Source organism: Schistocerca cancellata, chromosome 1 (assembly GCF_023864275.1).
Source record: "Schistocerca cancellata isolate TAMUIC-IGC-003103 chromosome 1, iqSchCanc2.1, whole genome shotgun sequence".
Lineage (NCBI taxonomy): Eukaryota > Metazoa > Arthropoda > Insecta > Orthoptera > Acrididae > Schistocerca > Schistocerca cancellata.
This window is the reverse complement of record NC_064626.1, coordinates 474,585,923-474,610,601: the sequence shown is the minus strand read 5'-3', so window position 1 is coordinate 474,610,601 and position 24,679 is coordinate 474,585,923. Positions and strand designations below refer to the sequence as shown.

The following is a 24,679-nucleotide window of genomic DNA, read 5'->3' as shown; positions in this document are numbered from 1 at the left end:
TGGTTTTTATGTAGTCAGAACAGTAGGTTTTTTTTTTTACTTATATACCAAAGGTAAACATTCCCTGTCTATTATTTCTGTTTCACCTTCATTGCATAAAAATTAATTCTGTCTAAGTTATTTGAAAAATTTTAAAAACAGTATGTTACCTGACAGCCCAAGCACATTTCAAAAACATTTGTACATTTACAATGGAGCAAAAATTGATTGTAGCAAAGGAAATCCAGAATCTAGAACTACATGTCCAAGAGTCAATAATGGAGTGTTTACATGACCAACCAGATGTGGTATTGGGAAACTGGTTTATGAAATCAGGTTTGGGAACCCCCATGTTGATGTAGTGAGTATCTACTCAGAAAGTCATCAGTGGAGCAGGAGGAGTTGTCAAGTTTCGAATGTTTCGTATATTGCTCCTATTGTTGTTGCAGCTCTGTTGGGCTTAGCGTGCTTACACCAACAACACACAGCTCTGTTTGTGCTTTGAATGAGTGTAAGGTGGGACATATTAGAACATTAGCAAGCCAAGAATTTACCACTGTGAAAATCTGGAACTAATATGTCCACACTCGAAAGATTCAGCATCAGAGCTACTTGTGTTCGGCTAGTTGGTACCTTTATGTGTGTTCTTGGTGCTGGCAGCGTGAATGAGCGAGTCAGCTAGTGTGCTCATTTGTAATATGGTAAACTCTTTTTATATCACTGTCATACAAATTCAGTTGCTTGTACAGTTGTCAATTTTACTGTTACAGACATGGAAGTTTTAAGTGCTGTAAGCTAAATAAGTGTTGTTAGTGATTTAAAACTGGTTGGCATGGCCCCCTGGAGTAGTTAGTTTAGCCAGATTATGGAGATCCATAGTTTAAATCCCCATTCACTCAGTGTTAAGAATTTTGTTGCTTCCGTAGATCGCTGTGAAGGCATAGGTAGTTTCTTTAACAGGTCTTGAGTATTTGTCCATTTCAGCTGCTCTTGAAGTGAATCTCAACACTTTGTCCCTGATTTGTCATACATTTACTTGTCCTTCTGTATTGACATTTTCCCCATTCCGCTTGGAGAAGAGGTATGGAAAAATGATTGTTAGTTTCTCTTTTTGTAAGCTCCTTGTCTAATATATTCATGGATTCAATTTCAGAATCATGACAATATATTAAGATGTTGTTGCCAAATTTTACCTCACTCGATTGGTCAAGATTAGATTGATATTGGGTACAATTTTAATCAGAGGCCACCCTAAGCTGTAAGAGGTCTTTGATTGAAACTAACACAATATGTGTAGTTACTAGTGTACTGTTCTGTGCCACCAAGAAATTGTCAGTTCAGTTGCAAACCTGGCTACATACTGTTATACTAAGTCAATGATTTTTGATGGAATTAATTTTATATTTTGTAAGCCCAAAGGCACCTAATCCTGTCAACCTATGTTCCCCTGTGGCCTTTTAGGTTACTGTGTGTGAAGACCCATTTATTTTTAACATTACATGTGTGTTCAGAATCACAGTTGATTGTCACATATGATGATTGGTTCTCTGTAGGTCATTGTGTTGTTTGTGTTGTGCTCGTAGCACTGATGTACAGATTTTGCACATTCGGAATAATCATAATTTGCCTAGATGAACATAGCAAATTTTAGACATACTATTCATTATTTTTGCAGAGGAAAGCCATGTTTCCTGTAAATGAAATATTAATGATGCTCTTGAAAGTATCTGCTGTAGGAAATATGTTTCTCAGCTTTAAATGTAAGTGTGGAACAAAATAAGGAACCACACTGAAACAGTGTTCAAATCACAATCAGAGAAAGGGAAGGAATATCACCATTGAAGTAATTTTTAAGTGTAATACTCATATTGGAAGGAAGAACAATAGAAAATGAAGGTATCTTATTCGTATTTTCAGTCTTAGATAAAGGTATTGGTAATATGAGGTGCTAGAAGACATTCAAAGTACTGCACGGGTCACACGTCTACAGGCAGTGCACCTGAAATAATAATAATAATAATAATAATAAACTCCGTGGAGGCCCGGGAAAAGAATAGGCCTCCGGTATGTTCTGCCAGTCGTAAAAGGCGACTAAAAGAACGAACCACTAATAGGGCTAACCCCCCTTTTCGTGTGATTACTTGGTTCAGGACAGAACTAAAGAAGCCTCGGACAAGCGCCGTCAACAAGTGCCGTCATGGTCGGGGACTACGCTTGAACCCTATGCCCGCCTACAATGGTAACGACACTGCTAGCCAACTGGAAAATGATTTAAATCCAAATAGAGGTGTTTTGCAGGATATGCTTCCTGCAACCACTCTAGAAGGAAAACAAAGACAGAGGATGAGATGGTCAGATGAAGTTAATCGACACCTCATGTTCTGTTATTACCAAGCAACAAACCTAGGAACCAACACAACTGGATACAGATCACAAGTATACACAACATTTATTACCAGATACCCGGAATTAATTTTTTTAACAGAATGACTAGCTGATCAGATCCGTGTAATAATAAAAAATAACAGGATACCCCAGTCAGAATTAGAAAACATCAAACAAGTACAACAAATACTGGAACAAAATAATGTGCAATTAGAAGAAGAAGAAAATACAGTAATTGACTCAAACATCCCAGAGAAAACAAACAAAGAACAAAACGCGTCAATTAAACAATCAGAGGAAAACTAAATCTTAAGACAGCCACCCGAACAAGCACAAATAGAACATGAAGTGACACATATGTTAGATATAGAAGAAAAATTTCAGTTGACATATGAGGCACTGAGAGCACAAGCGGACTAACCCACACTTTTTGTGAATTTGAGGTATTGACATGTTGTGATAACAGTATACGAGTATTATGCAATGCATGTTGATCTGTTTGTTTATCTGAAGGTTTGTCTAATGTAGCAACGTAAACATTGCTGTTGCACTCAACCGCCGATAGATACCGTTGAGAGCAGGGGTGGACTATGCGTCATAGTCCATTTGTGCTCTATGCTCTCCGTCCACTGCCATTGCGCGTGACGCCGGCGAACGAAAGACTTGTGTATTTAGTGTGGAACAACGTATTGGACCAGTGACCACGTGGACATACAAACAATACTTTATGTATTGCTATTTTGTGTAATCAAGTAACGATCACTTGTAATGTTATGTGTACAACAATGTTTTACCGCCCGCCGAGTTGTGTTGAGCAATTGCTTCGCCTGTGGATACCAATGCACACGTTGACCATTACTGTAGTGTAGTTAATATTACATTGAGGGATGGATATTGTTATTACAGAGATGTCTGCGTCCGATGGGGACGTGCCGGGAGACGCGAGAGCGAGCACGGCTGCAGCAACAACTGTTCCAGAGGACGTGCCAGAGACGAACGACGATGCCGTGGTACGGAGCCGAGGAAAGAAGCGCCTTAGAAACGAAGATAAATGGCTTCGTAACGTTAGGAAAGAACGGAGAGCTCTAGGTCAAGAGTATGTAAACCGTAAGGGTAACCTTGTACCTCGAAAGGAATTGCGGAAAATCAGCGAGTGTACGTGCCGGTATGAGTGCCACAAACACATCAACGAAGAACAGCAGGAACAAGTGTTCAATGAGTTTTATAATTTAGGCAGCCACGATCTGCAGTCGGCTTTCCTGTTTACCATGATTAAAGTCGTTGATAAAGCACGGTCTTACGTAGGTCAGCAACATTCACGTAGGGAGAAGACGAGATTGTATTACTTGCTCAATTCAAATGGGTCTGAAACGAGGGTGTGCAAAAGATTCTTTCAGAATACTTTAGCCGTATCTGCTGGAAGAATCGATAGGGTACTCAAGAATAAAGGGGAAAAAGCCACCCCTCCTCGTGATGGTAGAGGTAAAGGTGAACCTGGTAATAAAACACCTCGCCACAAAGTTGATGTAGTAAAACGTTTCATAGAAAAATTCCCGGCGTATGAAAGCCATTATGCGTATCATAAAAATAACGGTAGAAAGTATTTAGGACCAGATTTAAATTTATCAGTCATGTATTCACTGTACTGTGCAGAGGAGCAAATGCCCGTTTCTCATTTTATTTTCCGCAAAATTTTTTACGAAAACTTCAATTTGTCATTTCATCCACCAGTGTCCGACTCTTGTCGAACATGTGATGCTTTGCAGGTAAAAATAACAGCTGCCGATAATGATAAGGAGAGGACGGAGTTAATTGCAGAACGTGAATTCCATCAGCAAAAAGCTGAGTATGCACGGGCAGGTTTACATAGTGATACATTGCTTAGCAAATCAGATGGTAACGTTACAGTGATAACATTTGATTTGATGAAAACTTTGCCTACACCGATCATCTCAACTGGAGTTTGCTATTACAAACGTCAGTTGTGGACATATTGCTTTGGCATCCACAATATGCACAATGATGATGTATACATGTTTCTGTGGCATGAATCCATTGCGTCGAGAGGGCCACAAGAAATTGGTTCTTGTTTGTTGTACTTCATACGCAATTTTGTCAGGACTGAAAAACTAATTATGTACTCTGATCAGTGCGGAGGCCAGAATAGAAACATAAAGGTTGCTGTACTGTGTCAATACATTGTCAACAGCTCAGAGTTCTCTGTGAAGGAAATAGACCATAAATTTTTAGTTAGCGGACACTCGTACCTGCCCTGTGATCAGGATTTTGGCTTAGTTCAGAAACGAAAAAAGTATTTTCCTACTATTTACCGTCCTAAACACTGGAATGATGTGGTAGTGAGTGCCAGAAAAAGGAATCCATTCAAGGTAATTAATATGAATGCGGAATGTTTCTTTTCAACAAAACAACTCGAAAGAAACATCACGAATCGAAAAATGTCTTCTGGCAATTGTAAAGTACAATGGTTGAACATACAGTGGCTGCGGTATGAAGCAACCAACAGATTCAAAATATTGTATAAATACTCGAACCAAAACCAAGAGCCATTTCAGGAAATTGATGTGGCCAAACGAACATCCACATGCATCAGCAATCTCGAACTGCTTTATCCTAATGGAAATGTAATTACAGAGGCAAAAAAGAAGGATCTGCTAAGTTTGCTTCCGTATGTACCTCCACTTCATCATGATTTCTACAAAACTTTACAAACGTCATCAAATGCTGTAGAAACATTGCCTGTGGGTGATTTTGAAATGTAACACAATGCGTAACATTACAGAAACCAATGTAAAATGGTACATGTAATGTGTACAATGTATACTAGTAATGAATACTATTGTCACATGCATCAGCGTACTAACGGACCTGTCATTGAGAATGTTCAACTACTTGGAGCGAAAATGGACTAAGCCACAACAAAACTGCTAATATTCTACTATATAGTACTTTTGTAATTTATCTATGTCAAAATATTGTTCAATAAAACCACAGTTACATCATATGCATGTTACAAGGCTGCAATGTATCACAAACATACATTATTTGTGGGCCCGTATTATGAGACCTGTTTCCTCCATATTGACTTCTCCGGGGTTAGTCCGCTTGTGCTCTCAGTGCCTCATATATAGAATACAAAGACACAAATACAGACATTAGACCATTCTTGCATAGACCACCAAATAACCCACAAGTCGAAACAACAACAACAACTACTATCAACACAATCATACACAACAAAATAAATGAAAATACAACTATGGAAGAGTTACAACTACTGGTTTATGTAGGAGCACTCACTACACTAAGTATACACACTAGGCAGAGATCAGAACCAACCAACACACAGAAGAAACCCACAAAACCAGCATGGCAACACAGGCTACAGATCAGAATAGAAAAACTGAGAAAAGACATCAGACAGCTAACACAATTTATAAGAAATGAAATATCAGACAAAAAACGAAAAAGGTTAGGTAAAATCTCACAACAGGAAGCAATAGAGCAATTAGATGAAAAGAAGCAGAAATTACAAGCATTGGCCAAACGACTTAGAAGATACAAAAAAAGTGAAAATAGAAGGAAACAAAACCAAACATTCAATACAAAGCAAAAGAAATTTTACCAGAGAATAGATAACACACACATTAAAATAGACAATCCACCAAACATAACAGACATGGAACACTTCTGGAGCAACATATGGTCAAACCGGGTACAACATAACAGGCATGCACGGTGGATACAAGCAGAAACAAACTCATACAAGATGATACCACAAATTCCTGAAGTGATAATTTTGCAACATGAAGTCACCCGAGCAATTAATTCTACGCACAATTGGAAAGCCCCTGGAAATGATAAAATAGCAAATTTCTGGCTAAAGAAGTTCACCTCAACACATTCACATCTAACTAAATTATTTAACAGTAACATTGCAGACCCATACACATTCCCTGATACACTTACATATGGAATAACTTATCTGAAACCTAAAGATCAAGCAGACACAGCAAACCCAGCAAAATATCGCCCCATAACATGCCTACCAACAATATACAAAATATTAACTTCAGTCATTACACAGAAATTAATGACACATACAACACAGAACAAAATTATAAATGAAGAACAAAAGGCTGTTGCAAAGGAGCACGAGGATGTAAAGACCAACTGATAACAGATGCAGAGGTGACATATCAAGCTAAAACTAAACAAAGGTCGCTACACTACGCATACATTGATTACCAAAAAGCTTTTGATAGTGTACCCCACTCATGGTTACTACAGATATTGGAAATATACAAAGTAGATCCTAAATTGATACAGTTCCTAAACATAGTAATGGAAAACCACACTTAATATCCAAACAAATTCAAATAATATCACATCACAGCCAATACAGATTAAGTGTGGAATATACCAAGGAGACTCATTACGTCCTTTCTGGTTCTGTCTTGCTCTGAACCCACTGTCCGACATGCTAAATAATACAAATTATGGATATAATATTACTGGAACATACCCACACAAAATCACACATTTGCTATACATGGATGATCTAAAACTACTGGCAGCAACCAATCAACAACTCAACCAATTACTAAAGATAACAGAAGTATTCAGCAATGATATAAATATGGCTTTTGGAACAAATGTAAGAAAAATAGCATAGTCAAGGGAAAACACACTAAACAAGAAGATTACATATTGAATAACCACAGTGACTCCATAGAAGCGATGGAAAAAACAGATGCTTATAAATATCTAGGATACAGACAAAAAATAGGAATAGATAATACAAATATTAAAGAAGAACTAAAAGAAAAATATAGACAAAGACTAACAAAAATACTGAAAACAGAATTGACAGCAAGAAACAAGACAAAAGCTATAAATACTTATGCTATACCAATATTGACCTACTCATTTTGAGTAGTGAAATGGAGTAACACAGACCTAGAAGCACTCAATATACTTACACATTCACAATGCCACAAATATAGAATACATCACATACATTCAGCAACAGAAAGATTCACATTAAGCAGAAAGGAAGGAGGAAGGGGATTCATCGACATAAAAAACCTACATTATGGACAGGTAGACAATTTAAGAAATTTCTTTCTAGAACGAGCAGAAACTAGCAAAATACACAAAGCAATCATTCATATAAATACATTGGCTACACCACTGCAATTGCATAACCACTTCTACAACCCTTTAGATCACATAACATCAACAGATATGAAGAAAGTAAATTGGAAAAAGAAAACACTACATGGTAAGCACCCGTATCATCTAACACAGCCACACATCGATCAAGACGCATCCAACACATGGCTAAGAAAGGGCAATATATACAGTGAGACGGAAGGATTCATGATTGCAATACAGGATCAAACAATAAACACCAGATATTACATGAAGCATATTATTTAAGATCCCAATACCACAACAGATAAATGCAGACTTTGCAAACAACAAATAGAAACAGTAGATCACATCACAAGTGGATGTACAATACTAACAAACACACAATACGGCAGAAGACATGACAATGTAGCAAATATAATACATCAACAACTTGCCATAAAACATAAACTAATAAAACAACACATTCCCACATACAAGTATGCACCACAAAATGTACTGGAGAATGATGAATACAAATTATACTGGAACAGAACCATTATAACAGATAAAACACCACCAGATAACAAACCTGACATCATAATCAACAATAAAAAGAAGAAATTAACACAACTAATCGAAATATCCATACCCAATACAACAAATATACAGAAGAAAACAGGAGAAAAAATTGAAAAATACATCCAACTGGCTGAGGAAGTCAAGGACATGTGGCATCAGGATAAAGTTGGCATTATACTGATTATACTATCAACTACAGGAGTCATACCAGACAATATCCACCAGTACATCAATGCAATACAGCTACATCCAAACGTATATATACAACTACAGAAATCCGTAATTATTGATACGTGTTCAATAATCCAAAAGTTCCTAAATACAATGTAACATATACCGTAAAGTTAAAAGGAAGTCACGCTTGATGAAGGTCCGCGTCACTTTCCATTTTTAACCAGACCTAAGGTCTGAGAAAAATAGAAATAATAATAATAATAATAATAATAAATCTACAATCTGATATTATTGACATCCACCTGTTGTAGAATCTTAGGACATTTCAGATGTAATGAGATGTATTGAACTAAAGATGTCCTCCATGCCATCCAGCACAGATTCCGAAAACATTGCTATGCAAAACCCGACTTGCACTTTTGTATCACGGTATCCCGAAAGCTATGGATGAAGGCAATCACCCGGAACAGTATTTCTTGACTTCTGAAAAGTGTTCGACTCATACATTGTTGCTTATTAATGAAAGTATGATCATATAGACTATGAAACAAAATTTGTGACTGGAATGAAGATTTTGTGGCAGGGAAGGCAAAACATTCTCTTTGAGGAATGTCATTGACAGGTGTAGAAATGCAGGCATGACCTGAGGAAGGATGTCCTTGCTTTTCATGTTGTATATTAATGATCCAGCACACAGTGTTAATGGTATGCTCAGAACTTTTGCAGATGCAGTTATCTGTAATGAAGTCCCGTCTGGAAAAATCTGCACAAATATGTAGTGAAATCTTGGTAGTATTTCAAAGTGGTGTGGAGATTTGCTGCTAGCTTTGAATTTTCAGAAATGTAAAATTGTGCACTTCACAAAATGCAGAAATGAAAAGTGAAAAGGATGGTTTGCTACTCACCATTTCAGTGAGATGTTAAGTGGCTGCATACCAAAAAGACTGCTAAACATGTGGGCTTTCGACCAAAAGGCTTACTTACACACACACACACACACACACACACACACACACTCTCTCTCTCTCTCTCTCTCTCTCTCTCTCTCTCTCTCTCTCTCTCTCTGCCTAATGCATGTATCTGCACCAGGAAGCCTGTGTTAGGTTTCTACCTGGACAGGAGTTACCAGAATGGCCTTTCTCACTCAGTGCTTAATATTTCTTGAATGCATTTAGAAATATTTAATTCTGATGCATAATATTTGTCATCCTCAGGGTGAACATTATTGGAGATGTAAAAATTTGTACCTGACTTTGAAGCTTCTTTGTGAATTTATGGTTGTTACGGATCTGCAGAGATATAAAGATCTTTCTTTCAATAATTCTTGATCAGATTTTTGTAACACATTCAGAAAATAACTATTGCTTTCAGATTTTTTATACTCTGAAGATCGATCAAATACATCTCTTGCTGAAACATAAAGACTGTACATCTAATGATGTAGAGGGCTTTTCAGAATCTGTGGAGAAGTTGTTACTTACTCTGACACTTAATAATTTGTCACTGGCACTCTTTAAGAGTATTATCATGCTCTCTTACTCAGCAGAACCACATTACCTTATCATTTTCTTTGTAGAATAAATAACTAGAAAAATGTGACATCACAAAAGGGAAAAGTCCTAAATACAACTTAGAGGTCAAAACAGTGAAAAACTAGTGAGTTTTGGGGGAAATACCCTAGCAAACCCTAAAATATGTCAACATCACTCAGATAACCAATGGCTGGCATATCTGTACTCGACACTAGTGCTCAGGGGTTGGCAAGGAGGCCTAAATTACGTTGTCAATACCATTGAAGGAAAATTCAGAGGCAGCACCTGGGGAGTGGCGGAGCAAGACAAATTAACTTGTTTGGCAATCAAAGGATTAACTTGTATGACAAATGAGTTACATGGAAAGTAATCACAAAATTACAGTACAGGAATAGATCTGCAAGTAGGGAAGAACAAATCTAAGATTTGAGTTTTATGGTCAATCTGGCTGAAGAAATTAAAACTTATGAGCATAGAGAAATGCAGTGGATGGCAGACTTAGCCCTTAGTTTCAATCAACAATTAGCAGAGCAAATTCCAGCCATGACTGGTTGAAAAGAGAATAGAGACTCGACAAAAAATAATAGTGATGATGACTCAGTTGTAGACATACTGGTGACATTATCTGCTGCATAGCTGGAGATGCTCAAAACCGATATCAGACGTAGACTGGTGCAAGAAAATTATACTATCTTCAACAAAAGCCCTGCCCTCTGAAAGTGTGTTTCTTAAGCACAGAATTTCATAGAAAAGGAATGTGGATTTTGGGGAAAAGAAGGCAATCAATGGTATGCAATTGGAATTTGGTTGTACAGAATTTTGTAAATATTTCAATGTACAAATACAGATTAAAATTAGTAGAAAAATAGATGATGATACAGGAATATGGAAGGGACGGTATGATAGGACACTAGCTAAGGCCAGGTGTGGATTTAAATGTTCTCTGAAGGGAAGAAAAGTCATCATTCTTTAATCTTTTTTGGCACTTGTTTCTTTCGATTAATGCATACTCTTTATGAGTGCATTCCCTAATAATAGGGTTTATTCTTGAGTTTGATTTAGTCTGACAGTTGAACTAATGCACAAGTTATGACAGTGTTGACTAACAGTACTCGAGAAACTATAATTGTATGAAATCTTCTGACTGAGCATTCTCTAACATATCTAAGTACAAAATTAATAGATTGTTCCATTCGTGCTTGGCAGAAATGTAAGGTATATCACTGAAGACGCAATGCAGTGCAGAAAATCCACTGTTTTTATTTTCAGTTGTAACACTATTTCTGTAGGTGCTTCACTAGTTACACTTTTTTTAGATTTATGTAGTTTTTCTCTGCACTAGACCAGATATCCTCCCAAAAGTTGTCATACATATTTTCTCCGGCATTTCAGCAGATATTTGCAATTTGGTTTCACAATGTATAGCTGGTGTCATCCGAGATAAATAGTGCTAGTCACATCTTTCATGCAATGCCCAGTGTTAGTGGAAAGAGTCAGTTTGTTTTCCACTACAAACAAAATTATTTTTAAAGTGAAATTTTACATGCTCTTTTGATAGAGCGGTCTCAGATTAGTATGATGTGATTCTTGTTTTATTGATGTGTATTAACAGTGACATTAAAACAGGAAGAAAAACCAGCACACCAGCATCAAATGAGCACCTCTTTAGCTTAGTGATAGCAGTCAGGACAGGCCAGTGCAATGCTATTGCTGCTGGAATACTGGCTCTTCTTCGTGTTATTAGATGTCCCTGATAATACATCTCAATAAAACAAAAATCACACTAGAGTAATTTGCGCCACTCTATTGATTGGTTACATAAAATTCCACTTTAAAAATAATGTTGTTTGTAATGAGAAGCAAACGAATGATTTCCACCAGCCATGGGCATTGCATGGAAGATGTGATGAGCTGTATTTGTTTGGGATGACTACAGCTACTCATTCCGCCGGCCATGGTGGCCGAGCGGTTCTAGGCGCTTCAGTCTGGAACCGTGTGACTGCTACGGTTGCAGGTTTGAATCCTGCCTCGGGCATGGATGTGTGTGATGTCCTTAGGTTAGTTAAGTTTAAGTAGTTCTAAGTTCTAGGGGACTTATGACCTCAGCTGTTGAGTCCCATAGTGCTCAGACCCATTTGAACCATTTTGAGCTACTCATTGCAAATATTTGCCGAAACACCAGAGAAAGTACACCTGATGACTTTTAAGCAGGACACCGTGTATAATTTGGAAATATAATAGAGTTTCATATGTTGCATCACACTAGAGTAAGGAAATACACACAGTGTTGTAATCACCATAATATCTAATGCAGAAGGCTGTAAAGCAGGGTGTCCAAACCACAGATTGCATGCAGCCCAAAGCAAGTGTTAGTGCAGCCCAATAAGTGAGCACCTATCACAAAATCAACAAAAAAGAAAAAATCCATGAAATCCCTGCTGTAAAGCATATGAAATGTATTTATCATCTCGGCTTGCTCTTCATGGTGTGGAGCAAAACACCAGAGGCATGTTTGATGGTAGGAGTATGCTTTGTTAGCTTTACTGCAAATTAGTTTCTTCACACAGAGAATTGTGCCCAAATATGTTTTGAGAACGATGAGTTTTATGAGTTCTCAGACATGTAATACTCAATGCACACAGAGTGGTACTCTGTAATACACGAATTAATGCTGTAGTATGGCAAGTGCAACATCTGAGGTACAACTGAATAACAATGCATCAGATATGAATTCCTTTCCACTACTGTCAATGTGTGCAGAACAAATAAATGTTCCTCAGTAACTATGCTGGATATGTTTATCAATCATGTATGTATCCACAAATAATCTGTCAAATGCCATAATGAAAACTTTTTCACAATGGTGCAGATGTGGAAGAGGAACATTTAATAGGCCAATAGATTCTGAATTCATCCTCTGTTCACAAGAAACTATCGAAAAAATACGTGCCTTTTTCACACAATGAAACAGTCATGTATTTTGAAAATTAACAGTACAACAAGCGAGAGACCATCAGTTCAGAAGTTTTAATCTGCGAAAAAAAAAAAAAAAAAATGCAAAAGAACAATCATATATGTTTCCTTCATAAATCAGAATGTACAAAAGTTTTCATGAAATTTCTGCAAAACAAATTGTACATAGTTACTTATCTTTTATGTGAATATACACTGATAAGGTCACTTTACCACCACATTGCAGCATTTTTCAAGTTCATTTTTATCACAGACATTAGTATTGTACATCATCGTTTCTTCCCTTTCTATTCATGTAGTTCAGTACATGAGCCTCCTTAAGATTAAAAGTTTTCTTCTCATTGCATGCTGTTTTTTCTTATAGTTGATAACGAGATTGGGGTTTCAGAACAAATGTAAATTAGTTGTACCGTTCAGTTTTTGCACTGAATAAAGATTTGCAGGGATGGGGAATGGCTAATTTTGAGATTGGTACAAATCATTAGAGACTCATTTTCAGTCCAGAAATTCCTTTTCATATAGTGTTCGGTATATTGGTGGATCCTTCAGATGTGGTGACTTGATACCTGACAGGGTGCACACCAAAACATTTTTCTTCCTTTTCCCCGTAGCCAAAACAGGGTTTTTCACAATTTTCAGTTAAAAGCGCATGGAATAGTCTGTCAGTGACTCATGGCCAGCACTTCCACTACTTTGTTAGAATGCACTGACACTACTCCGGTTTTTTTTAGCTATTTTTGACATTGGCCTTAAGTCAGCAGGCCTAAATAATTGTTTGGTAGTGTAATATTTTCTTCATGTATACTGTTACTTTGTCTGGCAGCCATATGAAGAAAATGATTGTAAACAAATTATAACCAACCCCATATTCTGAACTTTTATTTTTATGGCTCTTACGTATCTGTATGTCATTACCTTGTGGAAATTGAAGATCTGATGAATAACTGTTTAGTGCAAATATAAATGACTTAATGACTTTAATATTGATCAATGATTCCTCTTTTAACATTGTATAATTCTGCCATTATATTTGCAGTCAAATAAACTTTCTTCTTTTTATATAGTTTTATTTTTTAAAGTACATTTGTTAAGAGGACATGGACAAAGGGCATCTTCAGCAGTTTGTAAATTGTTTCAAAATCACAATTACAATATATGTGTGTACATAATAAATAGCTACCCATGCATGTGGATAATTTGAGCAGAAAATAAAAAATAGGTTGCTATAAAATTTAACATGTGCACCTAAAATCCAATTGTTCTTGAATTAAGGTCTATAGACATTATTTTGGCACCTGACCCGTACTTTTAGTAATACTTGTGAATGTAGTAAGTTATCAGCCACACTGTGGTTCATATTATTCCTTGCACTATACGTCCCCACATACGTGCTGTGAGTTTGTCAGAGGATGATTAGGACCATGCCTAATAAAACTTGGTGACTGAATTTACATCTTATCTCATTCACAATGTTGATATTTTACTTTTTTTCAAACACATGCACAACTGTGTAGCCTTTACAATGCTTAGCATTGCAAGAAGGAAAAGGGGTTCAGCAAATAGTTGCAAATCTAATCTGTATTTTTTTTTTTTTTTTTTTTAACTGTGGATCTAGATTTCAGCAACCAAATACACTCCTGGAAATTGAAATAAGAACACCGTGAATTCATTGTCCCAGGAAGGGGAAACTTTATTGACACATTCCTGGGGTCAGATACATCACATGATCACACTGACAGAACCACAGGCACATAGACACAGGCAACAGAGCATGCACAATGTCGGCACTAGTACAGTGTATATCCACCTTTTGCAGCAATGCAGGCTGCTATTCTCCCATGGAGACGATCGTAGAGATGCTGGATGTAGTCCTGTGGAACGGCTTGCCATGCCATTTCCACCTGGCGCCTCAGTTGGACCAGCGTTCGTGCTGGACGTGCAGACCGCGTGAGACGACGCTTCATCCGGTCCCAAACATGCTCAATGGGGGACAGATCCGGAGATCTTGCTGGCCAGGGTAGTTGACTTACACCTTCTAGAGCACGTTGGGTGGCACGGGATACATGCGGACGTGCATTGTCCTGTTGGAACAGCAAGTTCCCTTGCCGGTCTGGGAATGGTAGAACGATGGGTTCGATGACGGTTTGGATGTACCGTGCACTATTCAGTGTCCCCTCGACGATCACCAGTGGTGTACGGCCAGTGTAGGAGATCGCTCCCCACACCATGATGCCGGGTGTTGGCCCTGTGTGCCTCGGTCGTATGCAGTCCTGATTGTGGCGCTCACCTGCACGGCGCCAAACACGCATACGACCATCATTGGCACCAAGGCAGAAGCGACTCTTATCGCTGAAGACGACACGTCTCCATTCGTCCCTCCATTCACGCCTGTCACGACACCACTGGAGGCGGGCTGCACGATGTTGGGGCGTGAGCGGAAGACGGCCTAACGGTGTGCGGGACCGTAGCCCAGCTTCATGGAGACAGTTGCGAATGGTCCTCGCCGATACCCCAGGAGCAACAGTGTCCCTAATTTGCTGGGAAGTGACGGTGCGGTCCCCTACGGCACTGCGTAGGATCCTACGGTCTTGGCGTGCATCCGTGCGTCGCTGCGGTCCGGTCCCAGGTCGACGGGCACGTGCACCTTCTGCCGACCACTGGCGACAACATCGATGTACTGTGGAGACCTCACGCCCCACGTGTTGAGCAATTCGGCGGTACGTCCAACCGGCCTCCCGCATGCCCACTATACGCCCTCGCTCAAAGTCCGTCAACTGCACATACGGTTCACGTCCACGCTGTCGCGGCATGCTACCAGTGTTAAAGACTGCGATGGAGCTCCGTATGCCACGGCAAACTGGCTGACACTGACGGCGGTGGTGCACAAATGCTGCGCAGCTAGCGCCATTCGACGGCCAACACCGCGGTTCCTGGTGTGTCCGCTGTGCCGTGCGTGTGATCATTGCTTGTACAGCCCTCTCGCAGTGTCTGGAGCAAGTATGGTGGGTCTGACACACCGGTGTCAATGTGTTCTTTTTTCCATTTCCAGGAGTGTAGCTATCTTCATTGCAAAGAAAATAAAAAGCAATTATATGGAAATCAATACTTAAAATATGTAAATTAAAACTACATTGTACACTAGTATTGGTGAAGTTTGATAACATACCATTTAAATTGAGTCATATAGGCTTGTTAAGACTCTGACAACATTTTATTATATGACCTTAGGTCATACATGGCCAGATTCTGAGGCTGTTGTTTATAGAGAAGTACAAGCAGCCTTAGCTTACATCATACATGTAGAACAACCATCTGTTCCACTAACATGAACTCTTGTTACCAGTACAATGTGTTTTACATAAAATTGATAATAAACTTAAAAAATTAAAACCCAATAACCTTTATTAAAATTAAATAGTTTTGGCATAAAGCAAATATCGTGTTAAAAGTTTTGAGTCATTGAGTTTGTGGACAAGTGACCACATAATAAATGTGGAATAAAATTCAAAATATTGTAAGACTTTTTATAAAAATTATACATTGATAAAAGCCTAGAGTAACCGTTCATACTCGATAATTGTAATTACATTGCTTCCTATTAATGTAATATGCCCATCAATAGTAACGTAAAAACATCATTTGACTTGAAATGCATTAAAGTATATAAACTGCCTTATAGTTTAACTACCAGCATATCAATTTATACAGATTTTGATGCAATTGAAGCTAACAATGTTAATAAGCAAGATAAAAGTGAAAAATCGTAGTAACAAGATTTGTTCTCACACTGTGCATTGCCAAGTGTTGTCATATACAGAGGGGAAATTGTTAGACATGCTACGTCTCTCCTCAGTTGTGAACATCTTCTGTCCTGAAGTAGGTGGCCATTGAAAAGCTCCCAAAAAATGGTTGCTTTTCACCACCAAGGGCAGAATACTGTGTCCACTCTCAATTAGCTAGGCAGCGAAGTCAGATTTTTTTCAGCTATGTTGCGCTTATCCATGCCACATGTTCACCAAGCCCAGTTTCTAGTCTTCTTTGTGTCTGTCCCCACATAACAGGATTCACAGTGCGAACATTAATTTTATACACTCCTGATTGGTGACAAATACTCCTGTCAACACTTTTAGTTATACCCTAGGCTATTTGTAGTTGACAATGACACCATTACCTTATGTTTCCTAAAGACTGATGCTATTCTTGTACTAATCTTGCAGTAGTGTGGCAAATATATATACAGTATTTATTTTTGCTACCTTCCATCTTGTTGTATTGAGTAGTAGTTGTACAATAAATTTTATTTACATAATGTGGAGTATATTCTTTCTCTTTACCATTGTATTTAATGGTATCTAGCTCTTACTTCTTACCCAGCTTGTGAGAGTGGGTGGTGGAAAGATAGGCAACTTGCTGTAAATGTTCAGAAATGTAAAATTGTGCACTTCACAAAACAAAGAAATATCCTATCAGTGAGTCACTGCTGGAATCGGCCAAGTCATACAAATACCTGCGTGTAAAACTTTGTGGGAATATGTAATGTTATGATCACATAGCCTCTGTTGTGCGTAAAGCAGGTGATAGACATTGGTTTATTGGTAGAATACTGGGTAAGTGAAATCATTCTAAAAAAGAGATTGCTTGAAAATCACTTGTGTGACCAAGTTTAGAACATTGCTCAAGTGTGCAGGACTTATACCAAAGAGGACTAATAGGTGATAATGGGCATACACAGAGGGGGGCAGCAGGAATGGTCAGAGATGTATTTGGTCCATGTGGGGGTGTCACAGAGATACTGAAGAAACTGAAATGGCAGACTCTTGAAGGTTGACATAAACTGTCTTGAGAAAGTCCATTAACAAAGTTTCATGAACTGGCTTTAAATGAGGACTCAAGACTACAACTCCCTATGTATCGCTCATATAGGGATCATAAGGATAAGGTACAATAATTACAGCATACACCGAGGCATTGAATCAGTCATTCCTCCTGTCCTCCATACTTGAATGGAAAGGGAAGAAACCCTAATAACTGGTACAATGTGATGTACCCTCTCCCTTGCACTTCATGGTGGTTTGTGGATCATATATCTAGATATAGTGGGAGACTGAATAGGCAATTAATAGCAAAACTGAAAAAGCATTTTTATGTTGACTTGGATGGTTGGAATCATATTTTGCAATAGCATCAGTGCAAGTATTTTTCCTGAAAAATCCCTGAACTGTCTTTTTCCATTTTCATCTAAAAAAAAATAATGGAACCATTGATTTCCACTTCACATGTAAACTTGATTTTCTTATGTAAATCATTCATTAATAATGTGATTATTACTATTGACTAACAAAGCTTGTCATCACGTATCCAAAGTAGTGCAGCATCTTTTCTATTAAAGTGAGATTTTCAGTGAAAAACTTCTACAAGTTAGTTGACAAAAATATCAGCCAAAACAAGAAATAGAGCTTTCTATGTTAAGTTAATTGTTTTGAAGGTATATTTGGTAATTTAGATTTAAAATAATTAGACTTCAAGGTTAATGACAATACATGAATGAACTAATGAATTTCATATCTAGAAATCATTTCCTGACTGATTAGATTCTTCTTAAAAATTTCAATGGTGTTATTAACTGGTATATTAGTGTAAAGTTTACTAATGTTAGGACATAAATGTCATGTCTGCTGCTATTGGTATGTTGTAAATGTTACTTGCCAAATCACAACTATTTTTCTGTAAAAAACTGTGTCATTTCCTGGCATCTCTACTGAAAGGACCACCTGTTCCATCAGCAATCTGTCTTAGAATCATATGTTCTTATGGAACTTAAACTGTGCCCTAAGCATAGGTGTTTGTGGATTCATGGCCTTAAGCTGCTGTACTTCTGTTTGAAAATAGTTCTCTTTGTGTTTTTATCTTTTTATTCAGTTTTTTCCATGCTTCAGAGGCTAGGTCTGTATCGATCCTTTTAATATTATTTTCATAAAAAATATTATAGTCTTAGTTGCATATTCAGCATTTCCCACAACCACCACTGAGTTTACCATATCCACCTTCATAATGATGGCACCTTCAACAGTGATTCTGCTGCTCGTCCCATCCACAGTTGATTTTTCAATACTTCTATAATTGCAGAACATATTAGATTCATTCTTAACAATTTTGTTTACAGCTACTGCAGTCATACTTCACCCAGTCTTTGAAGTCTTTAAATAGTCAGTAGCATATTTCACATTCAAGGTAATGTATTTAATGGTTGTGCCACTAATTTTAGTATTCGCTTTATATTTCAAGTATCTGCTTAACATTACCTCCTTGTGTTCATTGAAGTTAATGTAATATAATGTGAGTACTATGATTAGTGATAGAGCTATTAAAGATGCTTTTTATATGTGAAATATACCATTGATGCTCTAGAAAGTTCAAAGATTGAGCAAAATAGGGTTGCAGTAGCTGTAAACAAAATCATTAATGTTGTTGATATTGCTGCAGTCTTCAGTCTGAAGACTGGTTTGGTGCAGCTCTCCATGCTGCTCTATCCTGGTCAAGCCTCATCATCTCCTAATAACTACTGTAACTTACATCCTTCTGAATCTGCTTACTGTATTCATCTCTTGGTCTCCCTCTATGATTTTTACCCCCCCCCCCCCCACACACACACACTCCCCTCCAATACTAAATTGGAGATCCTGTGATGTCTCAGAATGTGTCCTATCTAGCAATCCCTTCTTCTAGTCTGATTATGCCACAAATTTCTTTTCTCCCCATTCTATTCATTACTTCATCATTAATTACGTGTTCTTCCCCTTCTCCCATCTAATCTTCAGCATCCTTCTGTAGCACCACATTTCAAAAGTTTCTATTCTCTTCTTGACTAAACTGTTTGCTGTCCATGTTTCACTCCCATACATGGCTACACTCCATACAAATATGTTCGGAGAAGAATGGCCACCAACAAACTGTGACCAAGAAACAACACACCACCCTGTTGCTGACCACACTGCCCAATATGATGTCCTTCATTTCAGTGACTGCTTCACAGCCTGTGCCATCTGCATCCTTTCAACCAACACCAGTCTTTCTGTATCGTGCAGGAGGGAACTCTCCCTGCAATATATCCTACATTCCCCTAACCCTCCTGCTCTCAATCTTCATTAGCCATTGTCCTTACCCGTCTAGTCCCTTCCTACACAGCTCTCATTCCACCAAAGCAACTAATCTTTTTACTTCTCCCCATTTCCACTACCCCTCCTTTCTCCCCCACCCACCATCTAATCTCCTGATTGCACCTAGCTACCGTACTCTCCACCCCATCCCTGCAAGCTCTCAGCAGCACTTTACCATCCCCCACCCCTATGCTGCTATCCCTCGCCCTCCACATCCCAGCCCCCACCCCGTTCCCCCACCCAGTTGCCTCTCCTATAATGTGCACCTGTTCGCGGTCTGGCTCCAGCTGCCAGAGACTGTGACCATGTGCTTGTGAGACACATTTGTGTGTGTATGTGTGTGTGTGTGTGTGTGTGAGAGAGAGAGAGAGAGAGAGAGAGAGAGAGAGAGTGAGAGAGTGAGAGTGAGTGTGAGTGTGAGTTTGTGCATGCGTGCGTATATTTTTGACAGAGGGCTTGTTGACCGAAAGCTCAGAATCTCTGGTGTGTGGTGATTAGCAATGATCCTTTTCATTATATTGTTACATTCCATCCTGAATTCTGGATTTCCCTTTTTAAATTTTCGAGCCTACCTGCATGATTAAGGGATTTAACATTCCAAGCCCTGATCAGTAGAATGCCAGTTTGATTTCTCCTGATGACATCATCCTTCGGAGTTGTCTCATCCAGAGATCCGAACGGGGGACTAATTTACCTCTGAAATATTTTACCCAAGAGGATGCCGTCATTATTTAACCCTAAAGAAGAGCTGTATGCCCGTGGGAAAAATTATGGCTGTAGTTTTCCCTTGCTTTCATCTGTTTGCTGGCCATTTTGATGAATGTTACAAAGCTAGTTTGCTGTCCTGCAACTACTGAAAAGGCAACTGTCCCTCTTCAGGTACCAGAGATTTGTCAGGCCACTCAACAGATGCCCCTCCATTGTGGCTATCTTTATTGCACAGGCAGGCTAGCCGACCCACCAGTGCAAGGAATAGTGAACCTAAAATATCCTTTAATAATAACAATAATGAAGGATCTGTTGTGGATCGGATCAGCACCATGATTATGAAGGCGAACAAAGGAAACTCGGTGGTGATAGGGGGGAAAGCTGAATATATACCTATGATTAAAGCTTTATCAATGAAAATAATAATAAAAGGATCGATAGGGACCTAACCTCTGAACACAGAAAAATTGCGTGAAAAACTATTATATACCAGAGAAATTCAGCAGCTTAAGGACATGGATCCATGTACACCTACTATTAGGGCACAGGTTGTCCATAAGGAACATATGCCTGACAGTTGACAGCAGTGGTCCTTTCAGTAAAGATGCCAGGAAATATCTCACGTTTTTAAAGAAACATGTTTCACTACGATAGACAATATTCAGTCAAAAATAGTTGTGATTTGGCCAGTAACATTTATAACCTAACAGTAGCACAGACATGAAATTTGTGTCCTTAGATGTAGAAAAGTTATACCTCAATATATCAGTTAACAGAACCATTGAAATTATTAAGAAGAAACTAATCAATCTGAACAGGCTCTCTAGATATGAAATTAATTTGTTCATCAAAGTGGCTAAGCAGGAGTGACTTAGAGGAGAGATATAGGGATTTAGAAGCAAATTTCTCTAGGGGAAAGATAGTTGCCACCTACAGGAAAATTAAAGAGGCCTGTGGGAAAAAGAGAAGCCGTGTATGAACATCAAGAGCTCAGGTGGAAAACCAGACCAAGCAAAGAAGGGAAAGATGAGAGGTGGATGGAGTATATAGAGGGCCCATACGAGGGAGATGAACTTGAATGCAATATTATAGAAAGAGAAGTGTACTTAGATGAAGATGAGATCAGAGATACGATACTGCTTGAAGAAGTGTCCTGCAGCATCTGTAGTAAGCGTGTGTATCTTCGGTGTTCACGCACCTCTCAAGAACAGTCCGTGTTGACTGATCTATATATGACTTACCCCAATTTCCACAAAAAATCTGATATACATCCGCCGTACTAAGCAATAAATCATTCTTCACAGAACAGATTAAGGCTACAGTCTTCATAGGAAGCTGGTGTTTCTGAGGTACACATGTTGTGCTGTGGGACGATCGGTAAGATTGAAAAAGAACACACTTTATACGCAGACGCAGTCTAGACTCTTCTATTGCTCCCAGATGACCGGACTCTGCAGTCTTATGCTGCCATCATCTGATCTTCTGGAACTTATAAAATTGTCGTGTTACATTCACATGCAGTCAGAGCATACCAGGCACTCCCCACGTATACATGTCTTGATAAAAATGGTAAAATGCAAACAAATGATAAAAAGCACACAGTTAAAATTTTAGTGGTGCTGTGTGGCAAGCTTGTGAGAACAATGTTCGCCACCAGTTTACATGGACAATACGAAAAAGGTGAATGAGACTGGATATCATTCTTTTACCGTGTTACTCATTTGCATTTTGTGCAAGATTAATAGTATCGATACTCCTACAAAGACGCGTTTGGGTACTCTATCAAGTTTCTATGTAGATCAGCCGTTAACGCAGGCGTTGCTCAAAACATTATTTACATTTTAAAAGAAAGCGCTTCACAAAAACAGTCCAGTACACGCGACGATGGTTATTAGACGAATGTGGTGATAGTCTCATTAAATTTATTTGAATATCGGAGCGAGATGGAAAATAAATTTCGCTATTAGCCGCAACAGTTCCATTAAACGTTTGGCAGTATGTTTTTCTTGTTAAAACATCGTAGTTTACAGTTGGATATTTGCAGTTACTCTTAAACTACTGTAGCACACCACTAAGAAGCATGAAAATGTAAACGAAAAATTAATTCAATGGGCGACCGTTTACGCTATTCAATGCTCACTTCTGCGGTACTTCTAAATATTGAGAAAGTGGTCCTTCACCATTTGTTTAATGATTTGCTAGGCTAACTATACCTCGATTAGTTGGACTAAACACTACGCAGAAGCTTCACTGGTAAATGATCCACAGTTGTCCTTCGACGAAACAAAGTATCGAAGTCTTATTTGTCTGTTCACCGACGAATAGGCAGCATAATCTTGCATTTTTGCAGTATTGCTCCGAATCGTGTCTAGATACTTGCCTGGAATATACGATTGCCTGTGTTGGTGCACGTATCCATCAACTGAAAACTTACTTTGTTTAATAAACTAATGAAAAAGAATTATACAAGAAAAACGAATCGCATTTCCCTCACGCTAATGCATCTGCTCACAAAAATGCTTTGGCAGAGAGAAAACTGAAGAATCTGAAGCGTGAATTGCTGGAACGTCCACCTTATTCACTACGTCCGTGATCTTGCGGTACGAATTCGATCTCCTTACATTTCTGAAGAATTTGTGACTGGAAAATATTTTGAGCCTAATTAAGAGATTGTTGTTGTTGTGGCCTTCAGTCGTGAGACTGGTTTGATGCAGCTCTCCATGGTAATCTATCCTGTGCAAGCTCCTTCATCTCCCAGTACCTACTGCAACCTACATCCTTCTGAATCTGCTTAGTGTATTCATCTCTTGGTCTCCCTCTACGATTTTTACCCTCCACGCTGCCCTCCAATGCTAAATTTGTGATCCCTTGATGCCTCAGGACATGTCCTACCAGCCGATTCCTTATTCTAGTCAAGTTGTGCCACAAACTTCTCTTCTCCCCAATCCTATTCAACACCTCCTCATTAGTTACGTGATCTACCCACCTAATCTTCAACATTCTTCTGTAGCACCACATTTCGAAAGCTTCTAATCTCTTCTTGTCCAAACTATTTATTGTCCATGTTTCACTTCCATACATGGCTACACTCCACACAAATACTTTCAGAAACGACTTCCTGACACTTAAATCTATACTCGGTGTTAACAAATTTCTCTTGTTCAGAAATGCTTTCCTTCCCACTGCCAGTCTACATTTTATATCGTCTCTACTTCGACCATCATCAGTTATTTTGCTCCCCAAATAGCAAAACTCCTTTACCACTTTAAGTGTCTCATTTCCTAATCTAATTCCCTCAGCATCACCCGACTTAATTCGACTACATTCCATTATCTTTGTTTTGCTTTTGTTGATGTTCATCTTATGTCCTCCTTTCAAGACACTGTCCATTCCATTCAACTGCTCTTCCAAGTCCTTTGCTGTCTCTGACAGAATTACAATGTCATAGGCGAACCTCAAAGTTTTTATTTCTTCTCCCTGGATTTTAATACCTACTCCAAATTTTTCTTTTGTTTCCTTTACTGCTTGCTCAATATACAGATTGAATTACATCGGGGGAGGCTACAACCCTGTCTCACTCCCTTCCCAACCACTGCTTCCATTTCATGCCCCTCGACTCTTATAACTGCCATCTGGTTTCTGTACAAATTGTAAATAGCCTTTCGCTCCCTGTATTTTACCCCTGCCACCTTTAGAATTTGAAAGAGCATATTCCAGTCAACATTGTCAAAAGCTTTCTCTAAGTCCACAAATGCTAGAAACGTAGGTTTCCCTTTCCTTAATCTTTCTTCTAAGATAAGTCTTAAGATCAGTATTGCCTCACGTGTTCCAACATTTCTACGGAATCCAAACTGATCTTCCCCGAGGTCGGCTTCTATCAGTTTTTCCATTCCTCTGTAAATAATTCGCGTTAGTATTTTGCCGCTGTGACTTATTAAACTGATAGTTCGGTAATTTTCACATCTGTCAACACCTGCTTTCTTTGGGATTGGAATTATTGTATTCTTCTGGAAGTCTGAGGGTATTTCGCCTGTCTCG

General features: G+C 38.6%; 1 protein-coding gene across 1 annotated transcript in view; it reads right to left on the bottom strand.

The window, feature by feature from the left end:
• The window catches only part of LOC126183625 (synaptotagmin-14), a 614,192-nt gene that overhangs the window by 181,680 nt on the left and 407,833 nt on the right, over positions 1 to 24,679 (bottom strand). The window lies entirely within an intron of this gene.